The sequence below is a fragment of the Alexandromys fortis genome, unplaced genomic scaffold (assembly GCF_014885135.2).
Source record: "Alexandromys fortis isolate MF-2015 unplaced genomic scaffold, M_Fortis_MF-2015_v1.1 scaffold_55, whole genome shotgun sequence".
Lineage (NCBI taxonomy): Eukaryota > Metazoa > Chordata > Mammalia > Rodentia > Cricetidae > Alexandromys > Alexandromys fortis.
In genome coordinates, this window is record NW_026067936.1 from 1461639 (window position 1) to 1482237 (window position 20599).

At 44.8% G+C, this 20599-nt stretch overlaps 1 long non-coding RNA gene across 1 annotated transcript in view; it reads left to right on the forward strand.

Moving 5' to 3' along the window:
• The first annotated feature begins 1307 nt into the window (after positions 1-1307).
• Positions 1308-20599, forward strand: part of LOC126504499 (uncharacterized) — a 278823-nt gene continuing 259531 nt past the window's right edge. Inside the window, exon 1 of the long non-coding RNA XR_007592623.1 lies at positions 1308-1400. This is a non-coding gene — a long non-coding RNA (uncharacterized lncRNA). The remainder of the gene's footprint in view (positions 1401-20599) is intronic.

The following is a 20599-nucleotide window of genomic DNA, read 5'->3' on the forward strand; positions in this document are numbered from 1 at the left end:
CTGGACTATATTTTCATGTAGCAGGGCCGACCTTCCTAGCCATAGCCTTTGAACAGATTTATAGTACTAGGCACCAACTCCCTCCCATGAAGCAGGCTTCAACTCCAGTAATAATAATAATAATAATAATAATAATAATAATAATAATAATAATAATAATAATAATAATAATAATAATAATAAGCAGCTAGTTACCACAAAAGCAGTAATGCCACTATTGCACCAATGGGCACATCTTGCTTGACAGATTAGTATTGTAACAGACCGGGTCTAGAGCTGGGAAAGGGGCTAACGACCTAATTACCCCAACAGCTTGCAAACCCCTTCTGATGCTGTGAAACCTAGATAGCAGGGAGGATCCTTCCAGCTCGGCTCCGGCTTGATTTCTGTGTCTTCTGCCCTACTTCTGTGGTGTCTTCAAGTTCTGCAACATTTCCTGCAGTTCTGACTTTACGGGGAGCTGTGACTTTAGTACCGGTACTCAGCTTGGCTTGTTTGGCCCAGGTGCCTTGGTAGACAGAGCCACATCTTGCGAGCATCCCACAGCAAGAAACACAGCCACTAAACTGCATTTTTATCACTACTAAATATTTCTAAACTATCCGAGAAAAGCGTGTTTTTAAAATAAGGTAAAGAATTTCAATTAGGCTTTGCAAAATCTTGTAAAACCATGCCCTACAGCGGCTCTCCTTGTATTAAGTGGAGCTGTATGGGAATTAATTATTAGGAGAGATGGATGAGAGCCTGTGAACCCCTCGATGGGAACTCTCACTGCTCCTGGTCAGAAACCACACCCCTGACTGAGGTCTAGAACTGCAGGGGGATGAGGGAAGGGAGGTTGTGCTGCCTAAACCTTTGCCTGATAGAGAAAAGTAGAATTTTAGGCTCTCTGCCTTATCCCCCATCCATTTCAGACTTCTTAAAATTAGGAATGTGTGTGAGAGTCACACTATCCTTGGGGCAGTTTGACTCCAGGTTTTTCCTTCAGATTGAAACTGGTACAATTCGCTTTGAGCCCCTCCCTGCAGCCAAAGATCCCAAATGCTCATGAAAATGCTGTTCCATTTAGAAAACGCTGACACTGAGACACCATGGGGCATGAAAGTCAAGACTGGTGGGCTTGAGGGCACGGCAGGTAAACTGCCAGCACCGCAATGGATGTGTCTTCAAACGCTGGTGCCCCCTCGAGACGAGGCCTTTCATTTGGCAGCACCTTTAAATGGCTGTGCATTTCAACACATAATTTCATTAATAATTATTAAGAAGGGTTTGCCTAATAACTCATTTCAGATGTTCCAAATGGACTGGATATGATAAAGAATGCTTTAAAATCTGAGAAGCATGCAGATATAACTCAGAGGCAGACTATTACAGGCTAATGTGAGAAGAGTGTCATGGAGGTAAGGTGATTTGTACCTGTAACATGCCAGAATTTCATTTTTGATGTTTTATTTGTGTTGACTTTTGAGGCCACTCTGTAAGGCAGGGGCAAAGTCCCCATGGGAACCGGAACTGATTTGCGTTATAATTCCAGTTTACATCTGTGATAGTTTAATGTCCTATGTCTCTCAGCATGTTATATGCCTGCCGATCCCATTATTGAATCTGTTCTGGGCGGGGCCATTATCTATAAGTGGGTGAAAGAGAACTGTGGGGTTCTGGGGCCTCTATATGTCAATCTCAGAGGGAAAATTCACGGCCAGCAGCTCATGATGGTTCTGTTACGAAGGACACCATGTGCAGGGTCTCAGGGGAGGATGGGATGGCTGCCATTCTATTTCCTTTAGAAAGAACTCTGCTCAGCAAGGAGTCCTCATAAGGAAGGAAGTCTCTAGGGTAGAGTTCCCAGTAGGAGATTCTTGCAAAGACCAGGATGGCAGTGCCATGTCAACTGCTCAAGCCCTGTCCTGGAGTGACAGCAGACTACCACACAAGGAAGGAAGTGAGTCCAGGCTGCAGGCCCAGTGAATACTGAGCTACTCAAGATTCAACCTACGGCCAAATGCCTACATTTTAGAACAACATTTCAAAAACCTGTTCTAACTCCTCTGCTAGGAATGATTTACCGATCCTACTCCTGGTAGGGCTTGACTCAGGATGTGGAGATGGTTTTCTCTTTTAACTAGCTGCTTCTAGTTCCCATTGCTTGGAAGGCAATGCACATGGATAAGCCCAGGAATAGGGCATTCCCAAGTCTTCAACCAGTGTACTCACTGCTGTCTCCAGAGCGTGTATCTTCAAAGGATCCAGTATGCATGGTATTGCCTTGCAGTACATATGGTATTGAACCTCCAAGTTCACAATGAAACCAGCTCCCCACTTCTAATTTAACAGCACTCCTGGGCTCGAGGCACCATGCTAAGCGCAATGTGTGTGCTTGTGCCAATGTGTATTCCTTACTCATTTCTCACAGTGACCCTGGGACTTGACGCTGTTGTTTCATTTTGTCAAGGAGCCAAGTGAGTCTAAGAGAGGTTAAGTGATTTGCTGAGGTCATGAAGCTGGTGAGCAAGGCTCTGCCATCCAAAAACTGTGTTCCAGTGCTGAAAGAAGTTAGTTCAGGGGAGAAACCCAAGGTCAGACCTGCCTTGAGCAAGCCTTATAAACTTTCTTAATTGAGTTAACTTTTATTCAAAAAAAATGCTAGACCATCTTCTTTAATGCAAGCACTGTAATATGTAATATATTGCAAGTAGTGAATATATTCTCTGCTCCAGTGAATAGATCAAGAGTACCTGTTCTTATATAACTCATACTATAAAACAGTGTAACATTGTATCATCTGTACTGTTTTCAGGTAGTAAAAATGAACCTAATAAACACACCCATACATATACTATAAAATAATATTAAAATTGTTAAAAATTTAAAAATTGAAAAAATTAAATAAAAACAATGAGACAGACATTATATTGGCAACACATGATTACTTCTATCAGGAAATGGGTACACTGAAAGGACCCTGGGAAACGGGAAGAGAGCTAAGCATCAATTTTAAATGGGATTATCATGATAGCCTTAGACTAATGGAGAAGGTGGCATTTGATTTCTGGGAAAGGAAGAGCCTTGAAAGAACTGAGGTAGTTAGTCAAAGTTGTATCAGAGAAAGGAACTCCAGGGAGAGGCCAGACAACTATCTTAAGGCAAAGCTTGCCAGACACTTTTGAAGTGACCAGAAGGACACCTTTGAAGTGGCCAGCATGGTTGGCGTGATACCAGAGAAGCGAACATCTGGATCCCTAAGGGCTTAGTAGGCTACCGTAAAGACTTTGGCTCTCACTTAACAAGAAACTGGTAGCTACTGCCAACCACGTCGTCATATTCTTGACAGCCCAGACATATTTTACACCTTGGAACCCAATATGGGACACTCTACCTGTGTGACAGTTTTGAGAACCGATCCTCTAACTGGGGCATGCACCTTGCCACTTTCTTGTGGGTGACTTTGGATGTGGAAACTTTCCTTGACTCCAGAACTAACAGACACCCAGAATCAAAAGCGTATCGGCAATGTGATGATGAGGGCCCCAAGCAAGTCCTGAAGCAATCAAGTAACCCTGTGCACAGAATGAGAAAATGGGACTACAAAGTGCTGCTTTGGTCGCTGGAGAGTGTCATGGTATGAGAATGTGGTTGAGATGTCATCATGAGAGTCTCCAGAATGGAAAACACGTGGTCCGTGGAGAATAGGGAAAAACTTAACTGGGGGTGAGGGACTGAGAACTGAGAAAGGGAGAAAGGAGGGCTCTATCTTTGACGTTCTCCTGATAGTACAGGGTGAATATTGAAGTTTGGGGAAGACAAACCCAAAACAAAAGGGAACTGGGGTCTCTGAGAGAAGACCCATATGGGATGACTGATCAATTGGATCAATTCCTTGGATCCAAATCCAATATTAATATTGATATTAGTATTCTCTTCTTCGGTGAAGAAAGGGGGCGTGGTAAGAAAGGCTGCCATGCTGTTTGCAGAAGAAAACATTCGTCTGCCCTGGGTGTAACGATAGCAGATGAAAACTCCCCAGGGGTCCGACCAGAATAGAAAAGTGACAATGAGGTCCACTGAGGCCACATGCGGGATCTTAGGAACTTGATCATAGGGGGGATTAGGGAAACAGTAGTTCAGAACATAAATAAAACCTTCAGTGTACACCAGGGAAAGAAACAAGGCCTGTGGAGTTCCTAGAAAATGAAGGACCGGATGAGGAAGTGCTTTGGATTAGGTGCAGTAGAGCCCTCTGGACAAAGGATGCTAAAACCACACCTTTTAACTAAGAGCTGGCCAGGCATAGGGAAGAGTTCTAGAAGACTGAAGGTGGGGTGGGAAGGGAAAGAAATTACGTTTCCGGCTGACTGGGGCTGTGCATTCTCCTCTGCTCTAGCTAGAATGAGTGGAATAATGTCTTCTTTTATCTAAAACCCCAGCGACAGGGCTAACTTGTAACGCTTAGGTGCTGTCTGGGGTTTTCTCACCACAGAGTCTTGTTTATAGGTGTACTGCCCTGTTTGAAATTACTGATAATGTGTGATGGCTCTTGCTAAAACTGTGAAGTTGTTCTAATTCTTGAGCTCTCTGAGACCATTGCTGTGTGTGTGTGTGTGTGTGTGTGTGTGTGTGTGTGTAAAAGTTAAAGAGGTTTCCTTAAGATTTGCTAAGAAAAATACAGGAAAAAAGGCTTAGTAAAAACATGTATACAGGAAATCTTAATTTGCCACAATATACCATATTATATATGTATATATATAATTCATTTTTAGCAAATAAAATATGAAAGAAACTATAAGCAGCAGTGGGAGAGAATTGTTGAGAAGGGCATAAGTATGAATTTATGTTTTTGGTTAAAAAAAGGCTTACAAAGAAAGAAGAATATTTTAGATATGAATAAATTTTGAATATGATTTTCTCCTAAGAGTGAAAGATAAAATGCAAGGATGAAATCATGAAAGCTGAAAGCCAAGTCGGAGAAGGTATGAGCTGGTTGTTTGCAGTGGATGAGACTTACCGATGACGTTTGCTAGATAGTCAAAGTTTATTAAAATTCCCAAAAGTTTACTGATTCGTGGTTACATTTATAAAAGCTGCCTTCAATAATGAAGAATGTCTATCTAACCAAGGCAATGACTTAAGTTTTCATCAATTTGTTAGGTTTTAACACTAGGGGAAACTGAGTCATATCAAAATCAAATTTACTTAAAACAGTAATCTTGCCCCAGCTTTAAAAGTTACACAGAAATTGAAAATTACAAGTCTGGTAAAGCTGTCCTCTTGGGTCTTCAGCACAGCTTGAAATCCTGTACCAATGAGGACTCACAGTAGTCAAAGAGGCTAGCCAATGTTTGCCCTTGCCCTCCACGGTCAGCTAGGATCAGGTATGAAAGAACGACCCCTAGATATTGGTCTCTCTCCAGTGTATACATTCTACTAAAGGGGAAGGGACTCACTGGGGACTTCAGTCTATGTATAGTGCAATATGAAAATTATCATTGTATTAGTGTCCAGATCTTGTTAACTAGGTAGGTACAGTTGTAAACTTGCCAAAAGAATCTTTTCAAGAGCTGAAAATAGACTCCAGGTGAGAGGTGTCCTGCGCTGACACTCTTGCAAAGTATCCTTGCGGACTCCATAAAAATCCCTACAGCAGAAGAAATGAAAATATTTGCTGGTGATGGAGACTCTCTCTGGGGGAGGAGGGCCTCCCTGCAGGCTGCTTTTGTTGATCATACATTGTCTGGGGCTAGAGAGATGGCTCAGTGGTTAAGAGCACTGCCTATTCTTCCAAAGGTCCTGAGTTCAATTCCCAGCAACCACACATGGTGGCTCACAAATATCAATAATGAGATCTGGTGCCCTCTTCTGGCCCACAAGCATATATGTAGGGAGAACACTGTATACATACGTACATACATACATACATACACACACATATACATACATACACACATACATACATACACACACATACACACATACATACACACATACATACATATACACATACACACATACACACATACATACATACACACATACATACACACATACACGCATACATACACACATACATAGATACACACACATACACATACATACATACATACATCTTTTAAAAAATACGTAAAGTTATCTTAGCATTTCATTCCCTCATGTTTCATTTCTCCCTGGGAACTGTGCTGCTCCCTGTTATTCAGTCATATAAGACTGGGAGGCAGTGTTCTAGACAGAGTTAGGCATAGACTACTTCGCATTAAAAATAAATACCCAGTGGGGACCCCTCACCCCCACTACTGGGTGTGCTTGTCTGATTGAGCACAACTCTTCACCTTCCTAGAGAAGTAAAAATTGTGCCTTGTTAAGATGCTTTATATTGTGTGGTTATTTTCTTGGGACCCAGGCCCAATTCTTACAGACACAGGACGCTGGATGAGGAAGAGAGACAGGTGTCTAGGACCATAGAGGGACATAAAAAGGAGGGAGTTGTCATCACTAAGACGGGGACGAGGATGAAATTAGTGTCATCTGCAGTAGACGCTCATGTTGGAGCATGAGAGCTCAGAAATCACTACCAAACATCAAATGAAACCCATTTGAATCTCGGTCTAAAATTTAGATATCTGAGCAAGAGACGGCGGCCCAGAGTCATGAGTGTATCCTGCAAGGCCCTGCAGGAAATACTGACACATTCAAAAGGCTTTAACTGAAAAGAATTTAATAAAGGGGCTATTTACAGAGATGTTGGCAGGATGCAAAGAGTTTACAAGAGATGGTGAGCATCCAGGGACCTGCAAATATGGAAAGTCATTACCACTTTCAGGCTTGAAGGAGAAATGGAGAGGGAACAGGCTGCCTGGAGCCAGAGAGAGCCACAGCCAAGGAAAATTCCATTCCTGCAGTTCCCTCCCAAGCGGCAGCCAGACTGAAGTGGGCCAGAAAGGGGGGGGGGGGGCTCTTGTAATAAGGTCTGCAGTGGTTGCCTCCTGGACCATAGAACAGCACAGGGGTAAGTGAGGAAGGGTCTGAGGGTGTCCACCAGTTGGATTACGTACAAAGCCTGAGGTTTCATGCAGCTGTTAGAGGAACGAGAGAACAGCAAAGTAGGAAAAAGGGCAGGGCCAAACCTAGGCGTTCTCCCTCATTTAGAGTTTGTAAGCCAGACTGGAAGTGAAGGTCCGAAATGAGATCTACAAGATAGATAGCTCCCCGGAAGCTGAGGGAAGAGCGTGCAACAAGATGGTCCTATGTTACATAGCCATTCTAGCCGGTCAGATGCATACCAGTGGCTACAAGGAGCAGCATCTTAGTTAAAGTTTCTGTTGCTGTGAAGAGACACCATGACCACGGCCACTCTTATAATAAAAGAAAACTTTTAACAGTGGTGGCTCATTTATAGTTCAGAGGTTCAGTCCATTATCATCATGGTGGGACGTGGCAGCATGCAGGTAGACACAATGCTGGAGAGACAGCTGAGAGTCCTACAGGCAACAGGAAGTGAACTGTGACACTGAATGTGGCCTGAGCAGATATGAGACCTCAAAACCCACCTCCATAGTGACACACTTCCTCCAACAAGGCCACACCCACTCCAACAAAGCCACAGCTCCTAATAGCGCCATTCCCTCATTTAGGGAATTGGCCTTTTTTTTTTTTTTCAAACCACCACAAGAAGCTTGGTTACTGGTATCCCACAAGAGCTGTTTTAATGGAGTAGTGGAGACAATCACCCAGAATTCAGGAGGCAGAGGCAGGTGGATCTCTGTGAGTTCGAGAACAGCCTGGTCTACAAGAGCTAGTTTCCAGGGCAGGCTCCAAAGCCACAGGGAAACCCTGTCTTAAAGAACCAAAAGAAAGTGGGGTGGAGGGGATGAGAGATGATGAAGCCATATAACACCTTCCAACAATGTTAGGCAGTCTTTGCAGCTGTCGTCTGCCTGGGGTTTCATGCGTCTGGGATCTGCTTAAAGATAGGAACTGGACATACATGGAATCTGCTCTGCACCAGACACAGGAACTCATGGACCCCCTTGACTTGTACGTCCCCCTAAACCAGAGCCTTATCGCCAAGTTCTCAGTGAGAGAAGCTGCAGAGCAGTGTTTCAGGAAAATGAAGGAATTGTGACAGGCTACTGCATCAGGAGACAGCAGCTGGTCCCAAGCTCCGAGTGTCTGTGACAAAGCCCCGTGCTCTGTCCCCTGTCCAGCTTCTCCAGCCCACCTTTCATGTCCCTCATTCTGGATTCTTAGCTCTTCTTTTCTTAAAACTCTCTCTCTTCGTCATGGTTGTTTTTCTTCCACTAAGACTCAGTTCTGGCAACACAGCTAATCCCCCATGCAAGGAGTGCCACTCCTATAAAATGAGGCTGCCTTGCAAAGATTGAGCTCCATCCCCTTCCCATAATCCATCTGGGATGATGGATGGTCATGTATGACAATTGATGGGGACAGGAGAGCAGGGCTTCTGAAAGTCACGGAGTCTAGCTGCGAACAGCAGTGCCCGTGCTCGTGAGAGATCATTCTGTCTCTCCATGCTATTTGTTTAGACAACTACTTATTCTTCAATTCAAGCTCTCAAAAATTTATGACCTTAACGTTTTGGCAGGTCATAACTGAACTGCCTGGTTGCCTGGCTTATAACTGATAAATGCTGCTGTCTGCTCCGTTCTTAATGTTCCCAGCTCTCGGGCTCTTTTTTCACTTTCTTGTTGGCCCCTTTCCCCTTTTACCTCCTCCGCCATCTCTGTCTCTGTCCTTGTCTCTGTCTCTCCTTGTCTCTCAGTCTCTGTCTCCACAACACACACAGACACACGAGAGAGAGAGAGAGAGAGAGAGCGCTTTCCTGCAGTGGGGATTCTTGTACTCAACTCTGCCTTCTTCCTGCCCCAGGTAGCTGGAGCATGGTTCTGATTTGGAGGATGGAGTGACCTGCCACGGTTGCTAATAGGTCGGATCAATATCATGAAAGGTGCCACATCCTTCTTCATTTTCTCATCATGCAGCAATCGATAGCCTTGCCGTGCTGTAAACCTTCCTCAAAAAGGTTCAACACTTTTCATTTCCTGGGCTGCATCCTCTCACACTAAGATATGTGGAACAGAAGAAAAGAACAGTCAGCGCTAAATTCACCCAGGCTTCGTGGCTTTGTTCTGTAATGTGTGTGACAGGCCATGTTCACAGATGTGCCTAGATAAATCCTGTGTGTGAGTGTGTGGAAGGTGTTTGTGCGTGTGTGTGTGTGTGTGTGTGTGTGTGTTTGTGTGTGTGTGAGAGAGAGATCCCAAAAGTGAGCAAAACAATAATCCCCAGAAAAGGGCACTAACTTGAGGCAGAATAATGTGGAAAGAGTTTTATTCTTTTATGTATTAATACTATATGGAAATAATCTTGCCTGTAATATCTTAGGTATCAGATCATTGATGAGGTGAATAGTACCACGTTGGTTAAAGAAAAATAAACACTACCCCACGCCGGACTATGATATTCTAGACCCTAAATCCTTATAGGGCAATATGCCAGATTCAGGCTGAAAAAAATGCATCTGTATGTGTTATGTTTCAAAGTTATGGAAAGTAACTTTTATACCTGACAGAAGTTATCCCAACCCCAGGTCTGCTACAGTGCCTGGGACTCCAGCATTACTGGCTTCCCTATACTTTGGTATTAAAAGCAAAGGAAAAGGCAGACACCGAATATATGTATTGGGAAGGAAGAACAAGATGAATTCATTCACATAACATAAGATTTCTGACTTCAAAAGCTTCAATTCATGACTTTTGAGACTTTTAATATAAAAGGGATATGGATTCAATAGAAACTGTATTTCAGATTTTGAATTTTCATCTTTGATATACGGCAACATTGGGCATGGCAGGGAACTGCACGTGGGCACGGCAGGAAGCAGCCTTTCTCAGTCACTCTAGTGTCGTGAGGACAGACAACCAAGTCTACAGTGTGCTTGTTGCTAAACTGTCCTGCTCAGCGGGGTTGATGCCGTAAACACACTTCTGACTTACAGAATCTTCAACTTACCATATGTTTCCCAGGACATAACCCAATCATATATCAAGGAGCATATGTATATCAAATTGAAGTTTGGCCTCGAGAATTCTAGGGGAAGAGGGACCAGCAAGGCAGTGGGAGGCAAAATAACAGCGTTTAACAGATGTTGTCTTCTGCCTAGCCAGCACCTGTGACTGTGTGAAACGATGTGGCAAAAAATCACTTTGAAAATGTTTCTGTGAACTCTGAGATGTGGAAATTATCCGGGATTGGTCAGGTGGCCAAGGTGAAAGCTCACATCACTTAAAAATTAGATGGAGGACGAGGTATAGAATCAGAGAGTGAGGATGAAGCCAGATGGAAGTGATCCCCTGGGAGAAGGGTTCCACCCACCCACCCTCACTGGCTGAGGATGGAGAACCAGAACACGAGCCAAGAATGTGTGCTTTCTAGCAGCAAGAAGAGGCAAAGGAAGCAGGTTTCTTCGAAAAGAACCCAGCCCCAGCATTGCTGGCAGACTGACCCTAGAGCAATGGTTCTCAACCTTCCTAACGCTGCAACCCTTGAATACTGTTCCTCATGTTGTGATGCCCAACCATGAAATTATCTTTGTTGATACTTTGTAGCTGTAATTTTGTAACTTTTATGAATTGTAATGTAAATATCTGTGCTTTAGGCGACCCCTGTGAAAGGGTCATTCCACCTCTCAATAGGGGTGGCAGCCCACAGGTTGAGAACCTTTGCCCTAAAGCATGTGGCTAACACTGACCTTCTATAGAACGGTCCGGTAATAAGCCTGGGAGGTTTAATTCATATCTTTGCTCTGTTTGTCTTATTCAGAGACAGGATTTAACTATAATGCTTGCTGCTCTTGAAACCTCCATCATTCTGCTCCGTTCTTCTGAGTACTAACTAGGTTACAGATATGTTCCGTCACACCTGGAGCTAAACTCATGTTTGTCAAGACATGAGGTTTGGCCTGATTTGTCACAGAACCACTATTATGAAGTTCAAGGTTCAAAAGGCCAGAAGATGATCTGCAGTCCAGCCGTGAAGCTGAGGAGTGGTGAGCAAGGCTAGCCAAACCCAGGAAAGGCAAGAGACGAGCATGAGGAAACCTCAGGGGATGACTGGGAGATGGGGTTGAGGCCTCACACACAAGGCCAGCACTGGGCTTGAGGCTTCTAGTTCTGCTCAGATGGAAAGTACTTCTGTATGCTTAGCTCTTACATCTGTAAGCGTGCCAAAGCAGTCGGGGTCTAAGAGAATCAGTTTCAACAGTGTTTGAGTTGAGGGAGGTTGAGGACAAGGATGATGTGCTCAGTGCCTAAGGCTTCTCTATCAAACGTTTGATTCTAGTTCACATTCAGTCTGCGTGCCGTCCAGATTCACCAGACACATCAGACAGAGGCCAGGACAGGATGTTTCTCAACCAAGTAGGAACCTCAGCTGCTGAGGTCAAGAAATTTTATGACAACTGATGCAAGGCATATCAAATGTCACAAAAATTGTGCAAAGGGTCATGGGGTACCCAGTCAGATAACTTTCTGGAACTTTGCCACCTAAATATGCTACCTTGTAATTTCCGGGATGGAATGACATTGTCCACGTAGTTTCTCGTGGGGGCTTTACTTCAGTTTTCCTTGGCTCTCAAACACTCTCAGCGGTGAGTTATGGATTACCGACGGTAGACGATGATGAAGCACACTACCAGGGCTGATCTGCCTAGAACGTGTTCTCCCGCATGCCCACCCAGCGGGAGTGGGAGTTACCAGTTGTCTTTTCCAGCAAGTTTTGCTTCCTTGTATTCTGCTGATGTGGAGATGTGGTGTCCACAGACTGAATGTCTTTGGCATTCCTGGTCTCCAGTCTCCGGGTAGCATTTTTTCAACAGTGTGCTCACTTCCTGCCTCTCGAATTTAGTGATTCTCTCACAGTGTTTGAGTTCTTTCATTCCAACTCCGTTTGCTATTGTGGTTGGTGACCCTGTATTTGTTTTGAACCCCATGGGCCACGCCCACATGCTAGCTGGCCTCAGATAAGCAAAGCACTCCTCTGCTTCTGGAGAAGACACTGTGACTCTTGGTGGCACCACACAGGGGATATTCCATGAGTTCCTTTACTCTGAGCAGCGGAGATGCAAGTGGCAACGTTCCGCTGTTGTCAAGCAGCTTTATGCGCTAAAGAGAAATCTTTTTTTAGGAAGAAAAACTCAATCAAGGCAAACTTCATTGTTCTTTTTGAGTGAGGAAGTTCTGCTGCCTTGCAAGCCTTCAGCAACCACAACACTAGTCATTCAGCAACCAGTGTCGAAGCAAGACTTCCTACTAGCAAAGAAGGACATTTTTAATTAAGATATGGACCTTGGGTGTTTTAGTCTGAATGCGATTTCCCACTTAAGATACAACAATATAGCATACAAATAACTTCTACAAGCACTGAGAAACCAAAAACACCGTGTGACTCACTGATTGTGGTGTTTGGTTTATTGCAGCAATATCTCTGAGGTAAGACTATATATGAGTGACAGAGCGCAGTGTATCGTACATAATGACAAGGGACCCGCCACCCAGGGAAAAGACACTTCTCTCTCATCTGCCTTCTTCAATTTGCCAGAAGCACAAGGCGCCTGAACCCTTAGCGTAGGGACATGATTTTTTGGGGGCGCTTCATGGCACATTCCCAAGGCATGTCCTTTACCCCATCTCTGTCACTTTGGGAATACCATGATGTAATAGTAAGATGATTAATAAGTGGAAAAAACTACACGTTAGTCAAAGGTCATGAACCACAAACAGAAGCTGGTAATCTCTAGCTCATACCGGCCGGGAAGCCCTTCCGCATCCATCTCCGTGGGTGAAAATTCCCAGTTGACGGCTGGGGTCTGGGATACACTTGTTGCTGTTAGCCGTTTTCCAATTCTCAACTCTACAAGACAGCCCATACTGTCATCTCTATCCTGTGACTAGGATACCAGTCACCAGGCATGTTTGGGTACCTAGTAATCCAAAATGTTATAGCTCGACAGACAATTTTCTCTAACATTCTCCTGGGAGGCAAATCTATGGACCACAAAACACCTGCCCAATGTCTCTGTCTGGTCTGTGGACCTTTTTACTCCTGGCTATTACTTTACTAACTTCAGCTGCTCTCGCGGTCTGAATGTGCAGCCTGGGGGTTCCTGCTTGGTGAGGAAGGCTTGAACTCTCAAAGGAGAATTTTCAGGCACTCAAAAGTCTGGGGGATTCAGTAGGTTTGGGCAAGATATAATGATATTTCATTTGTATTTTAATAACTAAAGCTTGCCTGAAGTTCAGAGAGTAAAATAGCCACACTGGTCAGCCTTATAGTCCAGGCAGTGGTGACACACACCTTTAATCCCAGTAGCCACCCTAGTTTGCCATGTAAACCGAGTGGTAGTGGTACATGCCTTTAATCTCAGCCCTAGAGAGAAATGTAAGACTGGAGGAGACATCTCTCAGACACAGTCTCACTCTGAGATTCCTGGAGGCAGGATCACCATTTCGGACTGAGGTAGAGGTAAGAGCCAGTGGCTGGCTGTTTTGCTTTTCTGACCTTCAGGTTGAACTCCAATTTCTGCCTCTGGGTTTTTATTAATCATGCTACAAGATGCTTATTACACCAATCCAGATAGTTTAACATAAAAATACGGAAAGGAGTAGAGGAAGAAGAGAAGAAAGAAAAGAGGAGAAAGGGGTTTACTTTGCCATCTAGCATGGTGACTTCATTGTCGACTTAACATGAGCTCACATCTCTGCGTGTGTCTTAGAGGATATTTCCAGAAAGGTTTAACCAAAGAGAGAATACTGACTCTGAATCCCATGGATGGGCTTTCTCAATTGATGGTCCTGGGGTCCTAGGCTGACTAGAATAGAGAACTGAGCTGAGTTCTAACATTCTTTGCTTCCTCGTGACCAGGTATCTGTCTCCACTCCCAATGGCCATGTCTTCCCTACTGTATAGCTGGATCCCTTCAAACTGTAGGAGAAAATAAACCCTTCCTATTAGGTACATATGAGAAGCAAGTAATACAACTTCTAAACCAGAAAGCAATGACATATAGGAGGCCTATGGCTAGCAGAGAAGCTCACTGGGTAGATTTCCATCTCCCATCCCTCCCCGGGCCAAGAGTAAGCAGTGTACATGGCGAGAATCTTCACCCAGCAAAAGTAGCTCTTTGCTTTATGTAAGACCATCTCCAAGAATACACAGGTTGCCGCCACTGATTGTGATCTCTGCCAGAGGGGACAGCTGTGCAGAATGTTAACTGGCCAAAGAACATCCTTCCCCCTTGCTCATAGCGATCTGTGCTTCTCTTCTGTCTAACTGGAACCTCTGGCTTCAGAACACCCCGGATATCATTATCACATATGCCTTTACAGCCTGTAGGGAACTGATGGGGAAATGAACCACTGCAGGGAAAGCCATAGAAATAGACATTGATCTGGACTTGAAGGTAAAGTGTGTGAAATTGTTTATAAATTGTCTGGATAATTGGAGGCACTGATGTGGGACACTCTGGTCTCCGTCCTCCTCTCTTGTTCTGGGGACAGCTTTAATTAATTTTCTGAAAGGAAGTAGCATGCCCTCTGAGCCAGCTGTGCTGGGGTCCCATCGAGTCATGAACACGTGTGATGTGTTCGCTCTCCTCTCCATCCTCCCCGTATCTGCAAACAATGACACAGTATTCCTTCTGGTTACTGTAGGAAGAATTAAACTAGGTAACTCCATGAAACCTAGAACGGGGACTGCCATTTACTGACTTTTCATTTGCTGGTGCTTTGCTTCCTAGGAGTTCAGACTAGAATTTTAAGTTATTGTGTTTTGTGCTGTATAAACTAACCATGTCATCTTTCCCCTTGAGCCTGTTCTTTCTCAACGTTCCATCCATATCAAAGCCCTTGGGATAGAGATCTTAGATCTCCCCCTTTTCCCTAGTCTGAGATCCCCTCCCTACTCTTCCCCACCAGCCCTAACCAGCAGTCTTGTCTGTAAAGATGACTCCAATAAGCTCTCAGGCACTTTGGTCTCAGTGCACAGGACAACAGCACACTTTCAGTTCAGATGAGGTAGGGGGTGAGACTCTAGGTGTTCATTGCCTATCCATTCCCTCTGAGTTCCCTTGGTGTTGGCCAAGTACCTCGACTGAAGATCAGTGAGGTTCTTAAAGAGCTCAACTCTATGGGACTTGCTTTATTGATTCTGAGAATTATTTCCTAATCTTAGCCCTTTATGCCTAGCCCCCACCTTCATGGGCATTTCCTCATGGTTTCCCTCTCTCTACCATGCCAATAGCTTCATAGTTATACTCTGCCAAAAGATAAATAAATAAACAAAAACTTAATGGAAGAAAAAAATAAAATAGAACGTATGCAAGAAAGGTGTTGCCTCCAAAACCACAGAGAAACCCTGTCTCGAAAAAAACAAAAAAAAAAAAAGGAAAGGTGTTGCCAAAAATTATTCTGACTAGAGAAAACATCTTTTCTCTAGTAATGTTGATTCAAGCCTCACACCTATTCTGATCCTCAAATCCCAAGAGACTCACTCCCTAATGGTTAGTTTGCATAGTGCCAGAAAGTGTTATGTGGGCTGTCATTGGAGAAAAGTTACCAACAGTCCTTCCTAACTGCAAACTCTACCAGATACAACACAACAGACCTGGCAAAGTAAGCCCATTTATTACAATAGTGGCATGAATGTCTTGAGAGTAACCAACAGCTATCTGATTCAATTTAAGGCTTGCTCAATGGACAGGAGCTCATGCCTCACACCTAGCTCATGGCTCACGAGGTTGTAGAATTCTCCAGGCTTGCCAATGATGCTCAACACTAAAGTTTTGGGTAGTTGAACACTAGGCAGACAGACACATTGGAAATTGTTTCCTTTGAGAGCTGAAGACTTTCGCAGGTAAGGCTGGGTGACTTTTTACCAAAGCATTTCACCAGCAGGTCTTTAGCCTGAATCCATTGCCCTCAAGAGTCTCAAACTCTATTGTCCTGGGGCAAAAGTGAGTCAGGGAGCCTGACTCACAGGGACCAAATTGAAATCTCAGCATATCAGGAGAGTAGCGTCGCTAAAACACGAGGGAAAGTCTTTTTAGCCGATGAAAAGACCTACCATGTCTCTGGCTGAGAACAGTGTCTTCTTGGAGAGGTCAAAGTAATCACTCTAACCTAGGTGGTAAGTTCAGAATCAGATCAAAGGGAAGTAGGGATCGGGGAGGATCCATCCCCACCCTGCATCCCTGCCCTGGTGTGTGGTGTGCTGATTCATTCCTTGTCCTTGCTAAGGACACCTTCCTGGTAATAAAATTAAGACTGTCTTGCAGAATCAGTGTCTCCAGGCTTGGGCTGGGAGAGTGAAGAAAGAAAGAAAAAAAAGCCAGGCTTTGTCCTGTGGAGCTGCTGCACTTTTGTGATTCAGCTTCTTTGTTTATGCCTCCCCCTCTCGGTACAGTTTTTTAGGGGAGGATGCTTAAACAGTACTCATTCCCCACCCTGTCTGAGACAGGTCACCTTGTGCAGAATCAGAAGATAGTTCAGACCCTCTGTTTACTTGCTCAGCTCGTCACTAAACCCTACTAGCTGCATACTCTGGACCAAATTTTACTGTATCATCTCCAACTATTTCAGTGAATTCTCTCACCCTCTTTTGCCTCATGGATAACCGTGTATGTGTGCAAAGAGGTGCATTTTAGGGATGTGTGTGTGTGGGTGTGTGTGTATGTGTGTGTGAGAGACCTATAATTTAACTAGGTTACAAGGCATTAATTTTGACCTAACAGAAGAAAATGATCTCCTTAAAGTTTAAAAGGGGCTTCATTTACAGAAAATTGTTAAATAAACTTGTTAAAGGATTGGACACAGTAAGACAATAGCAGAAATGCAAAAGCTTAAATAAATTCTCGCCATATCTTCCTGGGGTGCTGCAAAGAGCAAAGATGGCTGGAGGTCATCCTCCCATGCACCTGCACCTGCGTCAGCACACCTGATGGCCGTGGCTCCTGAAGCTCATCAGCCCAGGCGCTATCTTTAAAGAGACGTCACCGAGCCATGCAGACCATGACCTGAGAAGGACAACTCTGTTTCATAGGCAGTTCGGTCTGGCTGTGATTTGTGTACTGAAGAGTTGACTTAGAACTGCTCTCCCAGTGTCTGGCAGAGAAAAGGAGAGACTGTCTACCCCGGGGAAATGCTAGGTTGGGATGGAATTTCCAATGAGATCCAAGAGAGCCCTCCAAGCTACTCCAGAGCTGCGGGGTTCTGAAGGGCTGGGGATTCATTAAACATCAAACACTCTCCAAGAGACACATTCCTCCAAGCAGGCCTGTGTCTGCTCAGAATGCGGCATTTTTTGTATGAGGGCAACTTCTAGAGGGAAACTCTGGAGAGCACATTAAGCCATTCTCTCCCAGAAGTTGGGGAACATATAAGTTCCTGTCCTGGACACTGTACTAGACTACATGTCTAACCATTTGACAATGCCTTGAGAACCTTACAACTAACTTACAACATGGCCCAAATAAGTCAGTTTTAAATGAGCTCAGATTGTATAGCTGCGTTCAGAGATACCCAGAGTATACAGTTTACACACATCTTGAAGGACTCACTCATGGGTGCCCACACACCAGGCCCATGTTACAGCATCTCAACGTGCAGGCTGGGCTCAAGGCTGTTGTTGCACCAGAAGTATTCCTGGCCTGGATGCTCAGAGGTCCCAGCTTTATGAGGAAGACTAATTATAGAAGCAGAACAATCATTTCATCATGAAGACAGTAGGCTTCCTACTTCCTAGCCACCTCTACCCACCAATGCAAAAATTAGTCCACAATGGCATTTCTCAGCCCAGTCCCAGAACAACCCAATTCTGGGTTCGTAGAAGTAAGCTGCAGCCAAAGCAACCTGGACAGCTTCTCTGTCGTGACTGACCTGCCAGAAAGCATCCTTCCTGCTGTGACCTTACAGTGTTTGCATCTGTGTCAAGAAGAAGCTAATCACCTACCACACCCAGGCAGAAGTCCCAGACAAACCGGTGGAACTGTCTGTGGCCCTATTCTCTCTGCCCTATCTGATATCCTTGTGTAAACTCTCCTTTACCTCTGTCTCCAAATCCATTGTCAGGAAGTGACAAGCTGTGTTGGCACTGAGGTGTCAGTGACTCATGACACTTTTTCCCTCCACCTTGCTTGGAACATTTAATCAAGTCCGCTGGGATCAGTTCCAGTGCAACTGGGGCACTGGTCTTGTTCTTGGGTGCACAGCTTGGGGCCAAAATGGAGAGAGAACAGCTTTTCTGCTCCATTAGAAAAGATGGATAGTTGCCTCTTCTCTATTACTTTTCCTCTTCCTCTTTGCTAGCAGAAGCCCAGTCTTATTTTGTGAGGCCATGTGCTGGTCTAAAAGACAGTCTGAGACTTCTTTGCATTTAGATGTGCCCAAACAGAGTTAAGTCCTGTGGGAAAGAAGCCCAAAGAAGGGGCTGCAGCTCCAGCTGACTCAGCCAGCAGGCTTACTTCATGTTTCCCGGCCCCACCCCCAGCCCACTTGCTTTCTCCTCTTGGGATGTGAACAGGATAGCTGGAAACCCAGTCAACATTTTGGACAGTGAGTCTGCCTTACTGCTGATGAAAAAGGAGTGTAGTCTCCCCTTGCCAATCCTAGATCACCGGTTTCCCTCGTGTGAGGAAGAAAAGAACCCCCATCGTGGTTCACTTCTCTATTATGTGCAGCTAGAACAAAGCAGAGCACAATGAACATGGAATCCAGCCCCTGGGAATGAGTGCCAGAGACAACAGAGCCCAGATACGGAGCAGGCAGAAGGAAGGCGGTGGGACACGGGGGCCAGAGATGGCTGAGGGTCTAAAGACTCTGCTATCCTTGAAAAGGCAGTGGGAAAACCCTGTGTGGGTCTGTAACTTCCAGAGCAGGCAGCATACCAACTATAGTTGAGGAATCAGGACAATGTGATCATATAGCATGCGCTGGCCTCCTTCTGCTGCGCTCTGCAGAGTTTCCAAGAAGAGAGATCCTTACTGCAAAACTAGCCATGCTGTTTCTCACCAATGGAGAGAAATACCAGTTCCTGGAGGGAGAGGTGCCCACAGTCGGTCGGGTCGTCCAGATGGTAGAGTTTCAGCCTTCAACCTCTCACAGCAGGGGTCAAATGGGTTTGCATTGCAGAGAAGCAGCAGAGAACAGTGCTCAGAACACTGCTGTTTTTCTTGGAGATAAGATTGATCCCTTAAAGGAAAGCTGGGACTTGGTCAAAAATGTGACATTAAAGTTCTTCTTCTCCATCCAGGTGTATTAATTCCTATGAGACAGGGAAGCGGACATTAATTTGAGAAGCAGTCCACAATTGAGCAGAGGCCAGTAGGTAAAAGATGAGGCTCTTACTGCTTAAAACTTCGTTCGAGCCTTAGTCAGTGAGTTCTCTTGGTGTGGCTGAATAGAAACAAGAAGACCAAGTGCATCCAGCATAGTGACTGACAACGAACTTGAACATGACCGCTGGCGACTCGAGACCTTCTTCCTCAAAATAGTCCCCAAGCCCCCCCCCCCCGCAAGTGGAGTATGAGAGGTGTACACACCCCAGGCAGAGCCTCTGCACACCGACTTTAGTTTAGGTAGAGAGCCAGAGAGTAGTGAGCACAACAGCCTGTGAGCATGGCAGCCCAGGGCCTGGTGTGAGGAGGGGCAGCAGGGACTTTGCTGGAAGCCTGCACAGATCAGGTAGGGATTTTTTTTTCTTTTTGCTAGTTTTACCCAGATGGATTTGTTCGTTTCTGCGGACTCCCTTTCCAAAGTTTTGAATTCACAGAAAGAGGGCTTTTAGTGGCTTCTGTTGTTATGATGAGAAGACTGCTTCTCCATCCTGGGACTCTGTTTGGAGACTTGCTTATGTGCTGTGGAAAGTCATTTTAAGATGAGTGGCTTTTGTTTGTGCTGCATTTGTTTAACTCTGTGAAGCTGTGCTTCTCTGCCTGTCTAAAACACCTGATATTAGAGCTGAATGGCCAATAGCAAGGCAGGAGAAAGGATAGGTGGGGCTGGCAGGTGGAGTATAAATAAGAGGAGAAATCTGGGGGGAGAGAAAAAGGAGAAAAAACAAGGAGAGGAGGGCAGTAGAGACCAGCCACCCAGCCACCAAACCATCCAGCCATCCACGAAGTAAGAGTGAAAGTAAGATATACAGAAATAAGAAAAGAAAAAGCCCATAGGCAAAAGGTGGATAGGATAACTTAAAAATTAGGAAGAACTGTCTAAAAATAAACCAAGGTAAGACCGGGCAATAATAAGTGAGAATAAGCATCCATGTATATATTTATTTGGTTGCTGGGTGGTGGGCTCCCAAAAGAGTCAAAAGAGGAAAGAATAAAACAACCGACAACATTTTGGCATTCCACATGGGACTAGAGTAAACGGCAATCCGGCTACACAGTTGAGCTGTCACTAGACCCCTGGAGTGAGTACTCAGGTGTGGTAGGGAAGACCTCACGCTATTCGGATAGCCTGACCTTTGAGCTGGGCACAGAAACAAGACAAGACCATAGACTGGCTCTTGCGTGAGGTGGGGAATACATTCGAGA